This window comes from Lissotriton vulgaris, chromosome 3_1, assembly GCF_964263255.1.
Source record: "Lissotriton vulgaris chromosome 3_1, aLisVul1.2, whole genome shotgun sequence".
Taxonomy (NCBI): Eukaryota; Metazoa; Chordata; class Amphibia; order Caudata; family Salamandridae; genus Lissotriton; species Lissotriton vulgaris.
Genome location: NC_141689.1, coordinates 768,372,627 through 768,393,358, shown reverse-complemented (window position 1 = coordinate 768,393,358; position 20,732 = coordinate 768,372,627).

Here is a 20,732-nt window from a genome sequence, read left to right as displayed (position 1 = left end):
AAGACTCCCCTGCTCCCCCACAAACTGTGACATCAGCAAGAAACCTAGGGGTCTTATTTGACACCGAACTTTCTTTTGACCAACGCGTAAGGAATGTCGCAGGAAGCTGCTTTAGCATCATCAAATCCTTAAAGAAATTCTTTGACTTCCTGCCCATCGACTCACGAAAAGCTGTCACTGTAGCCCTAATTCTCGCATGCTTGGACTACTGCAATGGCCTGATGGCTGGAACTAAGAAAACAACCCTAAAAAAACTCCAAAGTGTACAACACGCGGCAGCCAGACTGGTCCTTAAACTGCCAAGAAAATCCTCAGCGTCAGCTGCCTTAAAAACTTTACATTGGCTACCCCTCCACAAGAGGATTTTATTTAAAATCCTGATTGTTGCCTTTGGAGCTTTTCACGGTACCGGCCCGAAGTATCTTATTAAGCGTTTCCCCCATTACATTCCAACCAGGACATTATGATCAGCAGGAGAAAACCTCATTAAATTGACCAAATTCAACCTCAAAACCAAGGGAGGTAAAACCCTAACCTTCTTATCCTCCAAGGCCTGGAATGCAATGCCCAAACACCTTAGACGACTCACTCAGAAAAAACAGTTCAGGAAACATCTGAAAACCTGGATCTTCAATCTTCCAGACGAGTACGTACTGACAGCCATTTAACTTTAATCCGCAATTGTTTGCACTTTTGTTCTATTAGCGCCAGGATGCTCCTTCCGGAGCGATAGTTGCGCTCTACAAATACCCAATACAAATACAAATACAAATACAAATACTTATGTTGCATGCTTATCTCTATGCAGTGCTCAAGCTGATAGTAGCTACAATGAGTTCTCAAATCACTTCATGGTATATGTGCATGGTTATGCATAGGCTTCACAGCATAAGCCATGTCTGAATACTGTTAGAAGCATTTGAGGATGATGTGAGTCAAGTGTACTGTCCCACTGATTACTCATCCCACATCAGACTTTGTAAAACAGTTGTCTAGGAGGTAGCTCTACCTCACAGACCCCTTCAGAGTGCCAAACATCCATATGTTCACATATGGAATGGCCAGAAGTATTACTTTTCTGTATTGAATGGGTGGAAATGTGAGGTTTATGTGGGAGAAGATATGTGGGCAGTCTGGGCTGTGGCCCAGCCTGGGCCAGAGTTACTGTGGTAAGACAACTGATGCACAGTGTAATGTCCCTGTAGACCCGCTGATCAATGTATACTCCCAGAAAGTTATCTGTACCACTAATAGCTTTTACATGGATAATATGAGGCTTGGTGACTGAGGTAACCCCGACTTGATACTTCTTTCCATTGACCCACAGTGTCAATGTGTGTTTGTTATTAATGACTGTCCCTTTACTCACACAGGTCTGTTGGCACTTTTCGTCCACTGCGCAGGCCTATTGCACATCTGACAGATAAACAGTGTAGATAGTGGGTACCTTTTGAAGAGATTTAGAAATTTGAATAATCTGCTTGGTTAAAAAGTTCGCTATCACCCAACATCGTACAATGGTATGTTGATTGTCATCCATGTTACAGTGCCTCCTATGGTAAAAGGGGTGGCCTGTGATGGTTGTACAAACAACATAAACTTAAGTTGACTAACTATTATGCTCAAGTGAGTAGTCCACGTGCCTGTACAGCTCCAAGAGGTATCTCTTTGTGTGAAACATAGCAGCCCTTACCTTGTGAGTTTAGTCCTAGGATGTTGTGTATATTATGTTCCTTGCCTCTATTGACCTAATGTTTCAATGCAATGGCCCTGGCAGGAAAGGTGTCTGGACAGACATGCACCTGCAGTTTACCCTTCAGAAGGTCAAAATGGTGTGTTGTGTGTCATAATATCTCACATCATATTCCATGTAGGATTGGCCTGGACTCCATGATATTATTGGGCTGGCACAGTCAGTGTAGGTCATGACCAGGGTTGAAGTTAGTCATCAGGTGAACACAAAAGTGTGTCTCCATGCTTTTGTTGTGCATCGCATGTGACATGGACACATGTAATATGCTGACTCTTGATGAAGGCTTGTGCTAGATGTCAATGTAATGTGTGCCAAGCTGATAGTTATCCTCAAACTTCCAGTTACAATCTGTGTCTACATCTATAGCATCCATACAGGTCAACTCCCTTCAGAAAAAGGCCATTTGGAGAGTCAGCGCCCGGAAGGTGTGGACCCTGTCAGTCTACAAAAGGCATTGTGCTCTCTGTAGGAAGATGTGGAAGGACCTGCAGCGCTGGACCCAGAAGATCGTGGAGGTCCAGTTGGGGATGTCCACTCAACATGGAAAGGTCATGCCCTGGAACCTGACTCCCCTTATGGCCCGCATACTGGCGGTGGCCTACCTGGACCTTGATGGGCAGTTGAGGGCCCAACAGCAGCAAAAGGGGTGATTCCTGGTCAGAGTCATGCATGTAATATTGCCAACTTTGAGTGTTATAGACAGGCATCTTACCATCCATATTGATGGTTTCCAATGTGCCACCCACAAGCTGAGTTATTGTTAGTGTAAGTGTGGTTGTATGTGCAGGCTGCTGCACTGTACCTATTGTCTTTCTGACTTGGAAGACAGCAGAGTCCTGTTCACATCCAATTCTCTCCTTTTGAGCAGACACCTGGCTGAGTGAAATGAGTAATCGTCTCATGTTCTCAGTAAATCTGGATGACAATAGTATCACACAGGCAACTAGCTCTGCTTGTATGAGGAGTGATATACCATCACTACTGTCATGTGATGGTGGCCCTATTGCGTGTGTCAATACATAGAGGTCACAGTACATGCAGTGACTGTACAACAGTTACCATCGGTAAGTACTGGTCATACAGTGAAATGAGAATGTAAACATCACCAGTGCCATCCGTATTAGTGCCTACATATTGACAAGTGTGATTTGCCAGTTGATGGCTCAGATGAATAATGTTTCAGTACACTCATTCACTGACTGGTGACATGCATGAGGGAGTGATATGTAGAACTGTGCGGATGCTATGGGAGTGTCTACACAGATCCCTGCAAGGCAATCTGAGTATGCAATACCAAAGAGTGGTGTAATTTGCCTGCCCATTAGGACTCTAGTGATCCCACATCTTCCTGTCATAGATGTTCAGGGACACCCAAAACCTTCAAAGGTGTATTGTCTTGTGGATATACAATCTATGACTGGCTTCCTCACCTGTACCATGCAGGATCAGGGATGTTCACATGGCTATATGGAGTGTTGTGCTGTGTGAATTCACAGTAAATGTTATGTTATGTTAGCTTGGATTTGTATAGCGCATATTCACCGGCAGGTCTCTCAGCGCTTTAAGAAAGTGGCCAAACCACCAGCAGTTACAGACGCAACACTTGGAGGGGTTTATGCTGTGTCCAGAGCCTCCCTAAACAGAAGTATCTTGAGATATTTCCTGAAAGGGAGGAGTGCGGGTTCCTTGCTGAGATTTTCGGGCAGATGGTTCCATAGTTGGGGAATTCAAACGGAAAAGGCTCTACTGCCTTTAGATGCGGATTTGAATCGGGGATGGACCAGGAGGCCTGCCTCGGACGAACCAAAGTGAACGTCCTGGCACGTAGTGCCCTAGACGCTCCTTGATGTAGGCTGGGGCCTGGCCGTGAACAGCTTTGTGGGCGATACAGAGGCCTTTGAACTTTGCTTTCTGTTTAATGGGGAGCCAGTGCAGCTGTTGCAGCAGGGGGGTGGAGCGAGCTTGTCTGGGAAGCCTGAAGATCAGCCTAGCTACATCATTACTTATAGAGTTGCCTGCATGTTCCTGAGAGGACTCGAGGAATGAGTTTGTGGTTATGTTCACTGGGACATCTCTGCATTTGCCGTTTTTTTACATCCTTTTGAAGGTATGTTTTGTATATTTTATTTCTTTGCTATTGGAGAATTAAAGTAAAAAACATTTGGTCATTATTGAGCCTTCGGATTTGGAATAGAATGTATTATTTAACTTCCTAACATTCAACACTTTAAATATCCACTTTGCACTGCGCTCTATACATCAAATTACAATATGAATACTGCAGCCATTTTGGTTGATGACTTTGTTTTACTAAAGTTATGCATTGTCTGAATTCCATGCTACCGCTGTCTTTAGGTGCTAAATGTACTGAAGCTCTGTGTTGTGGAAGCTATACCTTTGCATCCGTGTGTTTGATTGCTACATTTGCTAAATAGTATGGGCCTCATTTATGAAAACTATCTCATCACTGCGATAAAATAGTGATGCAACAGTTTTCACTGCGCCCTCCTTGCGACACGATGGATGCGCCGTATTTAATGTACGGTGCTCCATGTCGCAAGGAATGACAGATACGTCAGGAATCCTGACATATCTGTCAGCACTAAAGTCATGTATTGCTAGAGTTGTGCCTATGGCACTGCGACATAGGCAGGCAGGCTTAAGATTTTGACGCAGTGGTGTCCTAGAAGTGTCGTAGTGAAATCTCATAGATTTCACCTTAACACTTGTACGACCCTTTTTTATGTGACAACGTCCACCCTGCATACATTATAACTCAGTTATAATGTGACGCAGGGCTTTACAAGGTGACGTATCTGCCTAGCTGCGTCTCCTTGTGAATATGGCACAACGTGGTGCATTGTTTAAGCCACCACTGCATCACGAAAAGTGACGCAACTGCGGCACAAAAGTGTTGCAATGCCTTAATAAATAAGGCTCTATCAGCCTGATTCATCAAAGACCCGTTTTGCGAGTCTATAATAGCGATTCATAAGGAATCGCTATTACAGGCTCGCAAAACGGGATTCATGTAGGAATCGCAAAATAAAATGCGATTCCTACATATTCCTTATTTGCGATTAGCAAATTGCTAATCGCAAATAAGGAATAACTCCCCATTCATTCCTATGGGCTAAAAGGCCCATAGGAATGAATGGGGAGTATTCCTTATTTGCGATTAGCAATTAGCTAATCGCAAATAAGATAGCGATTTAAAGGGTGCCAGGGGTGTCCAAAGGACACCCTGTAGCACCCCTTCAATGCAAATTGAAACAGGTGTTGCGCACACACATGTCCAAAGGACATGTGTGTGTGCAACATGCAACTTAGAAAAATGCTTTTAAAAGCATTTTTCTACGTTTTCGCTATTTACCACGTGGTTTGACCTCGCGGTAAATAGCGGCCCGAAATAGCGAATTCGCAATTTGAAAATGGATGATGAATTGCATTTAAGGAATCTCAAATAGAGATTCCTTAAATGTAATTCCTCGCAAATTTGCGAATTCGCTATTACCGATTTTTGAATTTGGGATGATGAATCCCAAATGCAAAAATTGCGCTCGCAAAGGGCCAGATTCTGAGAATCTGGCCCTTTGCGAGCGCTATTCTCCTTCATGAATCTGGCTGTAAGTACTCCCCGTTTGCTCGCTTGCAAACCCATTTAACTCGTTACGTTGTTGTTCATAATATCTACTTGTCTATACCACTCCTGCTCTTTGAGGCCTGTGTTACACTTAACAAAACTATATAAATAAACGTTTTGTGAATGATATAAAGTGGTGATTTATCTGGCTTTTTAACCAAGAGCCAGCTGTAGGCTTGGAGTTTGGGCCCATACAATGTTAAAAGAAAACTTTCAGTCCCAAAATGCCACCTGCTGTTTGAGAAGTCTGGACTAGTTGACTATTCCTCACATGACATGAGGCGACTTAGTGATAATGGCGCCCTCTGTCTTGCTTTAAAAGAGCCCAGGGGGGAAATAAATAACAAAATGACGTCGAACAAATATGGCTTTGTATTTGAGATATTCACCCAACGTGTGTGCCATAAAACTATACACAACTCAGCCTGCGTATTGTAGAACTGGGCCCCTTACCCTGGTAGGTGAGCATAAACAAAACCCTCTGGAAACGGTATCAAATAATTAAGACTTGACACTGACAGCCCACGTCCATAGCAGAGGCTAACGTAAAATTGTTTACCACGCGCCGTGTAACAAATGCAAATGCTAACACCAGAGCAGCGTTTATGTTAATGAAAATACACCACCCCAACCTTAAAAAGGCTGCAGTGATCAGGATCTATCATCTTTCCAACTGCTTTGTCACTACATCAATTAATACAATTGAGGAAAAATGCCACAAGCCGGTAGAAAACCTTTCCGCAGCCTTTCAAAAAGAAGTTTACTTCCAGCTTTTTTCCCTTGCATTAGCTCCTGTCATCCATGAAACAACAGAACCCAGTGGTGTCAATTATATTTGATTGACTGAGGACGGCGTGCACACAAATAAGCGAAAACAATGGACACAAAAATCTATATATGACTGCCCCTGTCAGAGCGCGCGCTTGTCTTCTCCATTCTCGAGCTGCGCGGTGTCCTGCTGCTACACGCTTAAATGTTTCCTCCAGCCCCCAAACTAGCACCAATTAAGTTTGCCGGGTCTTCAAAGGTGTCAGATGACTCCCTGGACAATTGGCGGTAACTGCTGTTCAATAAATGAGGTCTAATTTATCAGTTTAACTTCACTTTTAAAAAACTAACGCCTCGCAGTGCTGCAAGCCCAAACACACAGGATCGGAAAGGGCTCTTCTTGTGGCATTCAGATATTTTATGGATTCATATTAACTGCAGGGTGTTTTTTTGTGTTGTCACGTCATATCATCCCTTCTCCCTTTATTGGAAGAACTAAAGGCGTATGTGCAGCACAACGTGGCATATTCTGGTTCCGCGTTTTAAGTCTTTAAGCTATAGTAGAGTTTTGGTTGTGTGGGGGGACAGCGGTTGTTCTTTGCACAGAGCGCCATTTTAAGGGCCTGCTTACGAGTATAGGTGGTATTCATTGTGCCTGATAAATAACGATACCACGAGTGCGATAAATACCACCTATTACGGCACAAAACGGTAAATACTGTATGGTTTTCTTCGACAGGTTTGACCTGCTGAAATTTACCGAAAGATTAGTTATTTAAAGCATTCGATAGGTTTTGGACACATTAAAAACCTAACAACTCATAATTCCAAGCTGTGCGTAAGCAGGAGTATACGCCGAAATAATCACCAAAGTTGTAATCAGGCCCTAAAAGTGGTGTTAAGTAAAATGTTGTTATGTTGGACACATTTAATACCACAGGGTGGCAGCACTACTTCTCAAGTCAGAGAAGGTAGGTTGGAAAAGTGGCCTAACGGCTAGAGCGGTCAACCACGAAGCTGTGGAACTGTGTTCGAGTCTTAGCAGGGACGCTCAACATCCTGTGATTCTGGGCAAATCACTTAGGGGCTCATTATGATGGCGGGCGGAAAGCTTCCGCCCGACAGTTGGAATCTTCCCAACCATGTCAGAGCCCTTTAGACCGACTTAGTTAGTGTGCAGTCCGACTGCCCAGTTACGATGTTACCGGTCGGAACGTAAACCGGCCGATCATTCTGACTCGGTTCCGACCGACTTACTGAGTATTCCTGTTGGTCAGAAGTGCACTGTAACCCGCTATGAATGGCATTTACGCCATTAGGATTACGATGTCTGTTTCCAACAGACTTTCTGCATCTACTGTCTGGCACGGAAATGCTGTTGGAAAGTGACTTTGGGACTCCTAGCTGGTCCCCCTTGTGCCCGCGGCATACGGTTGGTGGCCGAGCGGGTACTGAAGGTTCGCCCCTGTAAAACCCTGCACTTTGTGGCAGGCACCATGGGATGCCTACCACAGGGTGCAGGGTTTTTCCACACATACCCCATTTCCCCTTAGAAGCCTGTGTTATGACCAGTTCTCAGGTGTAACACGAGCTCCCATCGGAAACAATGAGAATCTCACCGAACAGTGTTCGATCGCATCGTAATCTAGCGGTCGGAACCGGCGACCGCAAGTTGGTCAGTCCCGAATCTAAGTCGGTGTCGGGCGGAGGCTTTCCGACCAACAGCGTAATGAGCCCCTTAATCTCCCCTTGCCTAACAAACAGACTGTCTCCGTCTGTAATGCAACTAGTGCTCATGTAAAGCGCTCTGATACCTTTGGGTCGAGTTTGCGCTATATAAAACAACAAAAAATGTAAAAAAAGAATGTCGATCACAATATGCAGCAGAGGATAGCAGGAGAAGTTTGGGAGTAATAATCTGATTATCTGTGCAGGGTATTATTAAGAATCTTCTTGTTATCATGTAGGGGGGAGTAGGTGCATCTGGTATTAGTCAAAGGTGGTTTGGGCCCGCCACTGCAAGTAAAGACAAAAAAGTATGCATTTATTAAGGTTGAAACATCAGAAACGTTTACCTAAATCTGAAAAGCCCACATAACATGGTCTTCAAGTAAAAATAAGAAGAGCTAATAACGCTTTGCTGCATCTGAACAAACAGCAATATTGAGTAAGGCTAGTTAACTACAACAACCATGATTCATCAGAAGAGGCAAGCAGAAATTTAGTAGAGTCCCTCACTTGAAGCAGACACCTAAGCAATTAGAGCCTAATTTGTTTTTACCATGTGCAGTCTCACCAGTCTTGAAGCTCATTCTGCTATGGTCTGGCTTGATTGTGCAGCTGTTGCCAGACAATTATGTGGGTATCACTAAAGAGGGGCTTCAGCTCCACTTGCATGTTGGGAGCCAGGAGACCGTGTTTTGATCGGGCACAAGTTGTGTGCTTCCATAACAAAATTGGTGACGATCTCTTGGATCATTTTAAACTATCCATTCGTACCTACATCTTGGGTATTTTACCATAGTGTAGGTCCTTTCATTCAAATCTGAAAATCACTCAATTTATTCTCTTTTTGAACACATGTATTTTTACCTTTTTTAATATATTTGTATACTTTATTTATACACACATTTTACACACAATTTATTGGAAGATTCATTCAATTCAGGGGTCTTCGGTTCATCAATGAAATTTCATCCTCAATTTGGTCTAAGTGATGAAAACAAAGAGACAGAAACGTTGACAATTTCACCTAATTCCATACAGGAATAAATGATGTAATAACACAGATGGTAATTCAATTAACGCTGTCCATATTTTCTACGATTTGGAATAGGTGTTGACCAAAGGTGTTGATGAGAGATTGATTTGTACAGAAAGTAAATTGTACCCATTTCCCTTTTGTATATCTGTGATTTATACTACATGTACCCTTAATGATTTTTTCTACATAATTTTATATTTTTTCTGTAAAAAAAAATCACCTATCTTGTTTTTTGCTTTTGGGATTTATTCGAGTTGGTGAAATAAGTTTAATTCAAGAATTGTTTATTGGAAGAGACTATTTAGGATTTCCCAAGTATATAAGAACAACATTAAAAATAAGAGTTAAACAAAATCTCTTTTTGGCACATTTACCCTTTTCCTTAAAAAAAAAGAGTCAGCTGTTGTTGTGGGAGTCTGGCATGGCCCATTGTCGTTTTGGCTGTGTTAGCCTAGTTTTGCACATTGTAGGCCTCATTTTTTCTGCACGTTACCATATAAAAACGTTTGCTTTTGTGCCGTAATGTATGTTCACACAGAGCCTGCATGTGTTTTCGTGTTCTGTTCTTTTCCTGGGATTTAGTCTGAACACCACAGACAAAGTAAAACAACAATGGCCCTTGTTTTTTTCTCTGGCCAGGCAATAGCACCTGGACATAATATGAGAGTGCGGCTGCTGTTTATGAGAAAACATGTCTTGCCATATAACTGAAGACAGGAGATCAAAAAACGCTCTCTGAGAACAAAGGTCTTGAGACAAGAATGCTGCATCAGCTGAGATGTAGAACGTCCATCTATGTATGCTAACATACAGGGTCCGCCAATAATCCCAGAGATCTTTGATATATAATCATTCAGCCTTATTAGGAAGGTGTGGGGTTTAGGCTAATCTGTCTTATAACATGACACAGTGTTTCATGGTGTATGTTTGTTAACCCTGCTAGCAATATTTTTGATATTCATTTGTTTTCTAATTGTGGTGCTAATACTGCATTTTAGAGCATGTTAGTTTAAATATTATTTTAATCTTCTTCCATGTCTCTTGTTTATCCTATTGTGGACAATTTTGAGTGAGAGAGTGAAAGGGAGTGTCCAGTTATTGCGATCACTGAGAGGGTCAAGAGAGTTATATTCTGGGGTGCCAATTCACTTGTCTCTCTGTTAGGTTAGGAGGTCAAGTGAGGCATTTAATTGTCGGACTCGGGCTCTTAGAGACTGAGGTGGGATTGTGAATAAGTCCCTACTTGCTGATGTTCTACGGTCCCAAGCTTAGTTCTGTTCCTGAGCAGAATCCCTGCAACACTGTGATCATTTTGTTAACTTATCCAGCTGCCTGCGGTGGAACTTTTAGGGGCACACAAATTGTAATACTATTAAAGTGTCTTAGATAACCACATACATTATGTTGTTTATCTCTAGCAGCAGCACAGATGAGAGAAGGGCAGTCATTAACCTACATGGATTTTTAGGTCTGGTGTGACAGTGAAACTGTCACCTGACCTTTTAGCATACACCAATATTATTCTCAGCTCTTTCCTTCCACAAAAATAGATATCTATTCTGATGCTACTTACTTGTAATATTCCACATTACCATACAACATTAATTTAATATTGGACCTATTGGCATTGCCAATTCTTGTTCTTTGGAGTTATTTGCTTTCAAACCAGAAGTGAAATGTCCTTGGTGGACAGCCGGCAGACACTTCATATGCTGAAATGCATGGATTGTACTGCTGTTGAATAGGCAGAAGCAGAACTAGAATGTCACTTCAAGGTTAAGCAGGAAACCGGGGGCGCTAGAGGGCGCGCTTGCGGAATGGCTGCCTAGACCTGCAGCTCCCGCTCCTTGGATATTGATCCTACACTGATCCGCTGCCACGGGGTGCCATGTTACCCCCAGAAGCCCGGTTCCTGCATCACGAGAGTGCTCTCTGCACTCGGTCGAAGTTTGGAGCGGCTGCGAGGCTCGGAGCCAGAGATACGAGCTTCTGAAGATTGCCCGACGCCTGCCCTGGTGCACACTGGAGAGGGAGTCCGGCCACTACAGCTACGCGACTCCGGGGTCCGCCACGAGGCGCCCAGGCCGCACAACCACCCTGCCTGCCTCACCCCTCCGGGCCGGAATACAGTGCAGGTCGAGAGGGTGAGCGGCACCTACCATCCTCTGCTTGGCATCCTTCTGAGTGCGGCTCTGCCGACACGGAGTGCGACCTGTTTCCAGCGGGACGGCTGCTGCCTTGCTCACGGCCGTGCCGGTCCCCGTTGTCGCTGCGGACCCGGAGCTGCGTGACGCTACATGCCGGACGCGACAGCCGGCTACAGCGTTAGGGAGGCGAGGCTGCTGCACTTGAGAGGAGTCCCCTCGCCACTGACGGCGCTCCTTTCCCACGGGGCGCCACGGATCCTTTGCACATTGGCAGCGTGGATGGCTGCTGTCGAGTGGCCTGACTGCCCTTCCCCCATGGGGCTGCCTGGTAGACTGCATTGCGCCTTCTAACGGCTGGTGGGACGCGACTCCTGAAGTTGATCCGGAGGCTTGGCGCAAGGACTGGTGCTTCGACGCAAACATTGCCTAACAGGTACCTAGGGCTGCTGCTGGAGGCGCGGTGGGCGACTGCTGCCATAGAACAATTGCTGGCCGCGGGGCGCTGCTTGTGACACTGCACGCTCCTTGTGTTGCTGCTGGGCTCCGGCCTTGAGACACCCCTGGTGTGCAGCTGGTTGCTGCCCGCCCGCTTGACTTCCACTGCCTCTGCCACCCTATCTGGGCCCTCACCTGCTTGGAGATTCCGCCATGGGGCGTCCTGACGCTCGTCAGCCCAAACTGAGCTTTGACAGCACTCGCAAGGGCCACACATCGACGCAGACGCGCCCGGGTCCCAGTGAGCCACCCCCGCAGCCTGCTCCGCCTGATGCCCCTGCTGCGGATATTGCTAACCTGCTACTGGAAATGCGGCAGGGATTCGCTACCGTGGTGGAGAAGGTGGATGGAGTCACGGCCCGGCTGGACGCCTTGGTCCATAAAGTGGATTGCCATGAGGAACGCCTTACAACTGCGGAACAAAGGATCTCCGACAACACCGACGCCACCGCGACCCACGCGACACAGCTAGCGAGAATGGATAACCTCCTCCGCATAATTGCGGCAAAGAATGAGGACTTGGAAGCGCGGAGCCGCCGCAATAACATTCGCATTACCAATGTGCCGGAATCCACTGCCACAGGTAGAATGGAACTCTATGTGGAGAAATTGCTCAAGGGCTCTATCGGGGAGGACGCTTTCTCCTCCCAGTTCATAGTGAAGAGGGCTCATCGATCACTGGCGCCTATGCCCCAGCCTGGCCTGCCACCGAGACCCATAATCGCTCGACTTCTGAATTACCGAGACCGCGACACGGCCCTTCGAGCAGCCCGGACACAGAGGTCGCTGAGGTATGAAGGCATCACCTTTTCCATCTATCCTGATTTTACACCGATGGTTCAGGATGAAAGGCGCAAATTCCTTCCGATAAAAAAGAAACTGAGGGAAGCCCAGATAGACTATGCACTTTTGTATCCGGCAAAACTGAGGGTTACTCACCAGGGCAAACAACGCTTCTTCACTAACCCGCAGAAAGCCGAGGATTACTTTAAATCCATCCGGAGAGCACGCAGAGACAACCAGGCACCTGAAGACGGACTAGAGATCGACGACTTGCCTCCTGAACGCCAAGAGGATTAATTGCCTTCATGACTTTCGGCCTAAGACAACAATGTACTTATTTGCTGGTCGGCGCTGACTCCCCATTTGGTGGTTCGGCAGAATCACGAGGATCGGACTTCCTGGACATCGCACCCCCCGTGGTAACGTATACCAAGGACCGCTTTCTCGGCCCTAGTCTCCACCGAGGGCGGTACAGACTGGAGCTATGGGCCGGATCGTGGCAGCACGTACCTTTGGATGATCCCTAGTTGGGTATTCCCCGCTGATCTATTGCATGTTTGGCTATTTGCCACTCTGAAGTTGGGGGGGGGGGGGATGAGGGGGGGAAGTTTTTGGGGATTTCATGGCTGCTGGCATGTTTGGGATGCTGGGGTGGGTGGGGGGAGATCGGACTTCATGAGGTTACTGTTGCGTGGACTGTGTATGCATATATTGATGTGGTGTGGGGCCTGGCGCTTCTGGTGCGGGTATGATACTAAGCTTTGGCCCGATTGGGCGCCTTCTTCTTTGTTGTCAATGTACTCATGGCTGCGGTGAACTCGACTGCGCGATTGACATGCCTTTCATGGAATGTTCGGGGGTTGAACGATGCTCGGAAATGCAGGAATGTTGTCGCCTACTTGAATAGACATCATGTACAAGTAGCTCTGCTACAAGAGACACACTTGCCCGTGCGCAGGGACGCCCCGTTTGGACTGAAATGGGCGGGTACCCGCGCTTTTTCCTCTTATTCGTCTTATGCCAGAGGTGTGGCGATTCTTGTCGCCCGTGGTGTACCCTTCCTTCACATGGGTGAGGTGGCGGACAAAGAGGGAAGATATGTTTTGTTGTGGGGGAGAGTGGGACATGACACCTATCTATTTGTCTCAATGTATGCACCGAATGTTGACTCACCTGTTTTTTTTTCCACACTGTGGGGCAAGATCGTTTCCATTGGGGCAAGGCATATTATTTGGGGAGGTGATTTTAATCTGGCCCTAGTGCCCTCCTTAGATAGGGCAGATGGGGTTAACTCTTACAAGCCCCGAGCTAGGGAGGTTTTAGAAGGAGTGATGGAGGAGGGTGGACTATTGGACGCCTGGCGACAGATACATCCCCACGGGCGGGAGGGCACGCACTTTACACATCACACCGGGACCTGGGCGCGCTTGGATTATTTTTTGGTAACCCGGGACGTCACTGGGGAACTGTTGGAGGTCGACCATCTGCCTAGAACCTATTCGGATCACAGCCCTGTTAGACTACAGTTCCGTACTCCTGGGTGGGATGGTCCGAGACCGCAGTGGAGGCTGAGCCCAGATACGCTCCTTGAGGAGCTTTTTCGTACAGAGCTGGGGGAGGAGATCAGGGACTTCTTCCCTAGAAACAAGGGTTCAGTAGAGTCAGTGGAACACATATGGGAGGCTTTCAAAGTAACCATTCGGGGCTTCTGCATTTCTAAGAGCTATGGGGTCCTGCGGGATGTTCTGCGTACCATTACCACATTGGGAAGTGAGTTGCGTGCCCTAGAGCTCCGAATGGTGGCGAGTGATGACCCACACCTACAGGCGACCTTTAGGGACACACTATCCAAGTATGAGGAGGAGGCTGCCAGGGAGGCAAAATACCGGGGTAAACACTGGGTGGCCCGGAAATACTGCGAGGGGGATAGGCCTGGCAAGGTGCTACCCTCACTCACGCGTGCGCCACGAGAACACAACACCATATTAGAACTTACTGATGAGACTGGCACTGTCACTAGAGAATCGGATGAGATACTGACTACATTCACGGCACATTACTCTACACTATACACTTCCAAGGCAGAAGCGGATGCTCCATATGCTGACTATTTGAATGACGTGGCGCTATGCTGGCTCAGCGATGGCGATAGGGAGTTCCTGGCGGCGCCTTTTGAACTCGAGGAAGTTCGCGAGGCCATTATGTCCCTACAGAATGGGAAGGCTCCAGGGCTCGATGGCATCCCAGCCGAATTCTACAAAGCTTATATTGATATTATGGCACCCGTGCTTAATGAAGTCTTTACTGAATCGTTAGCTGACGGCAAGCTGCCTCGATCTATGCGCGAAGTGGTTATCACCTCCCTTCTGAAACCTGGCAAGGCCCCTACTTCCTGCGACTCTTACCGCCCACTTTCCCTTCTAAATTGTGATGTGAAGATCCTTGCTAAAGTACTCGCCATGAGACTCTCACTGCTAATGACTAGAATCGTCCTGCCCGACCAATCTGGCTTCGTGGCCGGCAGATCTACTTCCCATAACTTACGCACCCTGTTTTCTCTGCTACGCTCTGTCCACCCTGATATCCCAGTGGCGGCTGTGTTCCTTGACGCCACCAAGGCGTTCGACTCCGTCGAGTGGCCCTACCTCTTCTCGGTTCTGGGACGCATGGGGTTCCCTAAACTGTTCTTGGCCTGGGTACGCCTCCTCTACACGGACCCCACGGCGAGAGTACTGATCAATGGGAAGCTATCGTCACCTATCGGTCTTATAAGAGGTACTCGCCAGGGGTGCCCGCTCTCACCCCTATTATTTGCTATTGCGGTCGAACCACTAGCATGCCGCTTGCGTCAATTACACCGAGAGGGAGCGATTCAATGCTTGCAGCGGCAAATCGATGTGTCCCTCTATGCGGATGACATCACACTATATGTCAAGTACCCGGAGCTACACCTTAACCCCCTACTCCGTGAATTCGTCCTGTTCGGTGGACTATCAGGTGTTCATATTAACTGGACCAAATCACAATTTTTTCCCCTTACTGACGCGGTGAGTGCTTTCCCGTTAGATTATCCGTTGGTGTGGTGCCAGGATGATCTGCGCTATTTGGGGATCCGCGTAGCACGGGATAAAGATGAGACACTTCGCTCCAATTATGGAGTGGCCATAACTAAACTGGCCGCTTCTGTCAACAGGTGGATCACGATGCCGCTCTCCATGGCTGGCAGAGCCTCCCTCATTAAAATGGTGATATTGCCCCGCTTTCTGTACTTTTTCCTCAATATCCCCTATTACCCAGGGGCTTTCTTTTTCAGGACACTCCGCGCCGAACTGCGCAGACTCTTTTGGGGTGGCAAATCTCCCCGGCTAAAGTGGTCCACGTTGACCCTTCCCTACGACCAAGGCGGCTTCGACATCCCTGATTTCGAGGCGTACTACCTGTGCGCACAAGCGCATTTTGCCTACCATTGGATGGCTCCTACCCCCTTCATGCCTCACATAGCAGTGGAGGATTGGATTGCACACCCACTTCCATTGAACGGTCTGATGCACTGTTCCGAGAATTCCATCTCTACAGCGAATACCTCGGTCTCCTGCACCCTGGACGCGTGGCGGCGACTCGCCCGGCGACTCCTCTGCGCGCTGCCCTACTCTCCTAAGCTTCCTCTGGCCTATCATCCAAACCTTGCCTTGCTATCGGAAATAGGGTTCCGGCAGCTCTGTAGCAAACTTCACATCTCCTTCTGGGGCGACCTGTTCCACAACGGACTTTTCAAAACAGCGGATCTTTTCTTCCACTCGCATGCCCCCACACCCCTTGAGCTGTTTTACTATATACGACTGCGCGCGGGGATGCGGGACATCCTTCCGGATTACCCTGCTGAACCTGCGACCTTGCCTCCGCTACACCACCTCCTGGAATCTCCAGATGGGGCCCATTTGGTCTCTGGGCTCTACCGCCAATATCGGGGAGCTGCTCCCTTACCGGTCTCTGCTGCCAGACTGCGCTGGTCGGCGGAACTTGACACAGAGGTCTCGGACGACCAATGGCAATACTGCTGCACATTGACTTCCCGTATCTCTGCCAGTTGCAGGTTGAAAATAATACATTATAAATACCTGCAGAGGGTCTACTACACGCCGGTCCGGAAATACAGATTCGGGCTAGCCGATAGTGATCGCTGTGAACGATGTCGCGCAGACCACGCTGACTTTCTCCACTTAGCATGGTCCTGCCCCCAGGTTGCTGACTACTTGCGACAGGTCATCGAGGCTGTTGTGCAGATGGTGGAAGAGGAGATTCCCGCTGATCCTTTGGTGACCATCCTTGGATACACAAAGCACATATCCAAGGCAAGCAGAAAATTCGTCGATATTGCATTCCTCCTAGCCAAGCGACGTGTCGCCTGCCGCTGGAGCAGAGGCAGAGCGCCCAAGTTCAAGGATTGGCTAACTGACTTAACATATTGCCAAGATCAGCACAACACCTTTTCTGAATTATTGCCTCTCACGAGTAGACCCAGGAATGTTTGGGACCCACTGGTGCACTACTTGCTCAAACGCTCGGACGATGATACAACGTCGGGCGATGGGCTCATTGCTTCTCAATCCCATTAGCACTCTTGCTCGCCTTATTACTACCTGGCTATACACGACGCATGCTGTTTTCCACTACCTGTGGGACCCCTATGCCCCTGCAGTCTCTTCATGGAACGTGTGGCACTAGCCTCCACGGTACCGCCCCCCTCGCCTCCCCTTCCTGCGACCATCTTCACCTTCCGACGAGCCACGGGATGTCCCCCCCTCCATCTGGAGAGTGCTGTCCTGCATACCACTGGCAGCTCTGCACTGCCACTCCACGGACTACCAATGCCTTAGGTCCTTGAACCCGGGACATTCACCGCCCCGCGCACTGGCGCCTAGCAGAACCACCACACTACACCACTACAACACATTGTTATTGCACTGTAATACACCATCGCACATACGTAACCTCGTTGAGAAGTTGGGGTTTTCTCTTTTTCTTTTCCTTGTTCTACTCGTTACAAAAAATTAGGAGTGAGATTCTCTTCTTGCTCATACAAAACCTGTTCGACTGCAGCACATCCTTCCTTGGCCTGCCCCGCCGGACGGCGTTGTGAAAAGCTTTCTACCTGTGATGTGCCGCCGGGCCCCCGGGATGCCGGCTACAAGGCTGTGTATTGTTGCTCCGCTATTGCTGCCGGCCTCCGGGTTGTAGGCATCTCAAGCTGTGTATCCTTGTGTGCTCTTCTCAATAAAGCAGTTTGAACACCAAAAAAAAAAAAAAAAAAGGTTAAGCAGGAAACCAGGGGCGTAACACAGGCCCCTGCAGGCCCCGCGGTGCGAGGGGGCCCAAAGCTCCAGGGGGCCCCCTCGGACCTGCAATCTGGCCGGGGAGTTCCTGATTGAGCCGTAGGGTGGCCCCTCTACCTACCGTGCTGGGAGGCCCTCTCAGTTTTCGTTACGCCAGTGCAGGAAAGTAGGAAACTCAAACTAGATGAGCAAACTTTTTCAGGAGTCCCAGGGTTTTCAGTGTCACTAAGCGAGCTCTGGAGACAAGGTTTTGAGAAAAGAGGACTCAAATATTCCTCGGATTATCCTATCTGAAGCAGGAGGGAATGCATAAAAGAGGGTAATCCTGCAACCACACTACCAACAGGTGAAAATGTGGCAGGGTGAGAGAGATGGAGCCAGAGAGAGAGATAATAAGAGAAACATTTGATATGAATCAGCTTGCTCAATCTTAATGCGATTCTCATCAATCGATAAATCAACTCCTCCCACAGCTTGTATTGGGCTCTGGCTTTTTAAGTATGAGAACCCTTTATGGATAAACATTTTTTATAATATTAATCATGTACTGTGAACATGCTAGTACAACCGCTCAGAAACCACTTTAAGCTAACCTAATGCCACAGTAAAAGTGTAGTTGTGGACCCTGGAGAGTTCAAGGAACGCTGCCCAGACTCTGGAACGCTAGAAGGTAATACACATTCAGAATAACAGACAGCAACATAGCTCATGCGGAAGGTAACAAATCCTTCAGGCAACAAGTACTTAAGAGGAGAGAGGGAAACCGGAAAAGAGAGAAGGGAAACAAAACAAATGTAGGATGTAACATCAATGATGAGTGGCCTAATTGCTGAGGCAAGCCTTACAACTTCAGAAAAAAGAAAGACATTGTTGGAAGTAATATGTACCTTAAGAGAAAAAATAACAAAGATTTTCTTGGACATCTTATTCAGGGAAAAAAAGGTTAATACCATAAATGCTGCCCTAGAAATGCCATAGGCATCCACGAAGGAGTTTGAAGGCCCTTACAAGTCTTTAAAGAATGCGCGAGCACAAGGGCTGGATGGCCTATCTGCAAATATTCTGAGGGCAAATCTGAAAACTTGGATGCAGATCCTGACACCTCTCTTCAAGGTTGCAATTAATTAAAACAAACTACCTGTTACATGGGGAGATAGTATCAGAGTCAGAATACATAAGTAGGACTAACCATTGAATGACATTGATGTAGCACAATTTAAAAAATCACAAAATATGACACATTTACTAATTGAAGACACAGAGACCTGAAAGTACACTTTGCACACGTTAGACACATCAAAAAACGGCAAGTGTAGTAGAAGCACAGTAAAAGTGTGCTTTAAAATAAGATGGAGCCAACATGCATAAAAGGCCATACTAAAACCTATAAAAACGGTGCACTACTAAGAGTTCTTGTGAAAATGTTGTTTATTAATGTTTACTGATGCAATTAGAATGGCCTAGTGTTTCTAATGCTTTCTGTTGAGAATTCACTATTTAGAAAAGTCAGTACAAATACTTGTAGAAACATGATACGATCTTGAAATTTCGGATAGCAATGGTAGAGCTTCTATAGTTCATGAAAAATACAAAATGAATTTTGTGATATGAATTTTGGAAATTATACACTTATAAGTGTTGAGAAAAGTTGTGGGAGAGGGATATTTCTAATGTTAGCTATTTTCGTGCAATAATGATTTGTGAAAAATCTCTATATTCGCTGTTTTGACTCGATTTAGGGCCAGATGTACGAAATTCATATTTAGCATTTACAAAATAGCAACTCTGTAGGAGTTGCTAGTTAGGAAATGCAAAATTATATGTACTAAATTTGCGATTCCATAATAGCGAGTCCTGCAAAGTAGAAAATCGCTATTAGGGAATCACAAATAGGAGATGTTATGGCATTCCCGACTATGGGCAAAATAGGAAATGGTTTGCATTTCCTAAATTGCCATTTCCTAATAGAAAATCACAATTTAAGAAAAGCAAAGTGAAGGGTGACTCTAGGCTTAAGGCCCCCGGAGGCACCCCTAATTTCCTAGTGCACATATGCCCTAGGGTCATGCCCTTATGGTGAACATGCGTTTTATAAATTCCAGGTAACATAACATAGTTTTAGATATGGTGGTCACTAATACAATTTGTGTCTGTTGTGGTCACTATTACAACACTAATACTATCAGTAGCTCTGAAAGATTTTCATTGAATATTAGTAGTTTTACTACAGAAAAGGTTGGAGACCCCTGGTTTAGAGCTCATTTCATTTAAAACATGTGGTGCTGACTTAAAGGCCATTTCAAAAATGCCCATTTCTGGTGCTGACCTTTCCCTTGACTTAATGTGATGGTTAATTGTTTACTAGTGAAATGTTGCTTTATTTGGCCTGTACATGTGTACAACCTGACATTACTAAATGTTTCTTCAACATTCACAGATAATTATTCCTGAGGGAACATAATTTCAGCTATTGCTATAGATGATTACTTTGTATCTTTTATTACAGATGTTAGGTCTATGTGGACTCTCAATCTTTCGTTTCTCATGAACAGCATGGAAAACCATCTCACTGTTGCATGTTTTCTAGGTCACATTATGTGAATTTGAGCTTACAACAGTCTTCCGAGGGTAGCGTGATGCCATATCACTGAAAAATGCTAGAGCATTATTTATATAAAAGGAAACCCCAAAGGAGGGGCATGGCCATATATTTCCTTTTACACATGCAAGAGGATGCTATGCTGACCGATTTTTGATAAATTTGCCTCTTACTTTTGGACTGCCTTGATGATTCTATAGTTGGTAGCTGATAAACTGAAACCTTCTTTGCCGAACTATTTGCATTTTTCATACTTTTTATTTCTTTGTTTAGGCTATTGGACTCGCCCTTAATGGACATTAAATCTGAACTCTTTCCCCATCTCCAGAGGACTTGAGCTGTTAGACAACAAACTATTCCTTCCGCCTTAAAGGTGGTGCAACTCTGTAACTCTGTAACTGATTTTGATACCAATCATCTGAAAAAGCCTGCTTAAATGTTTGGTGC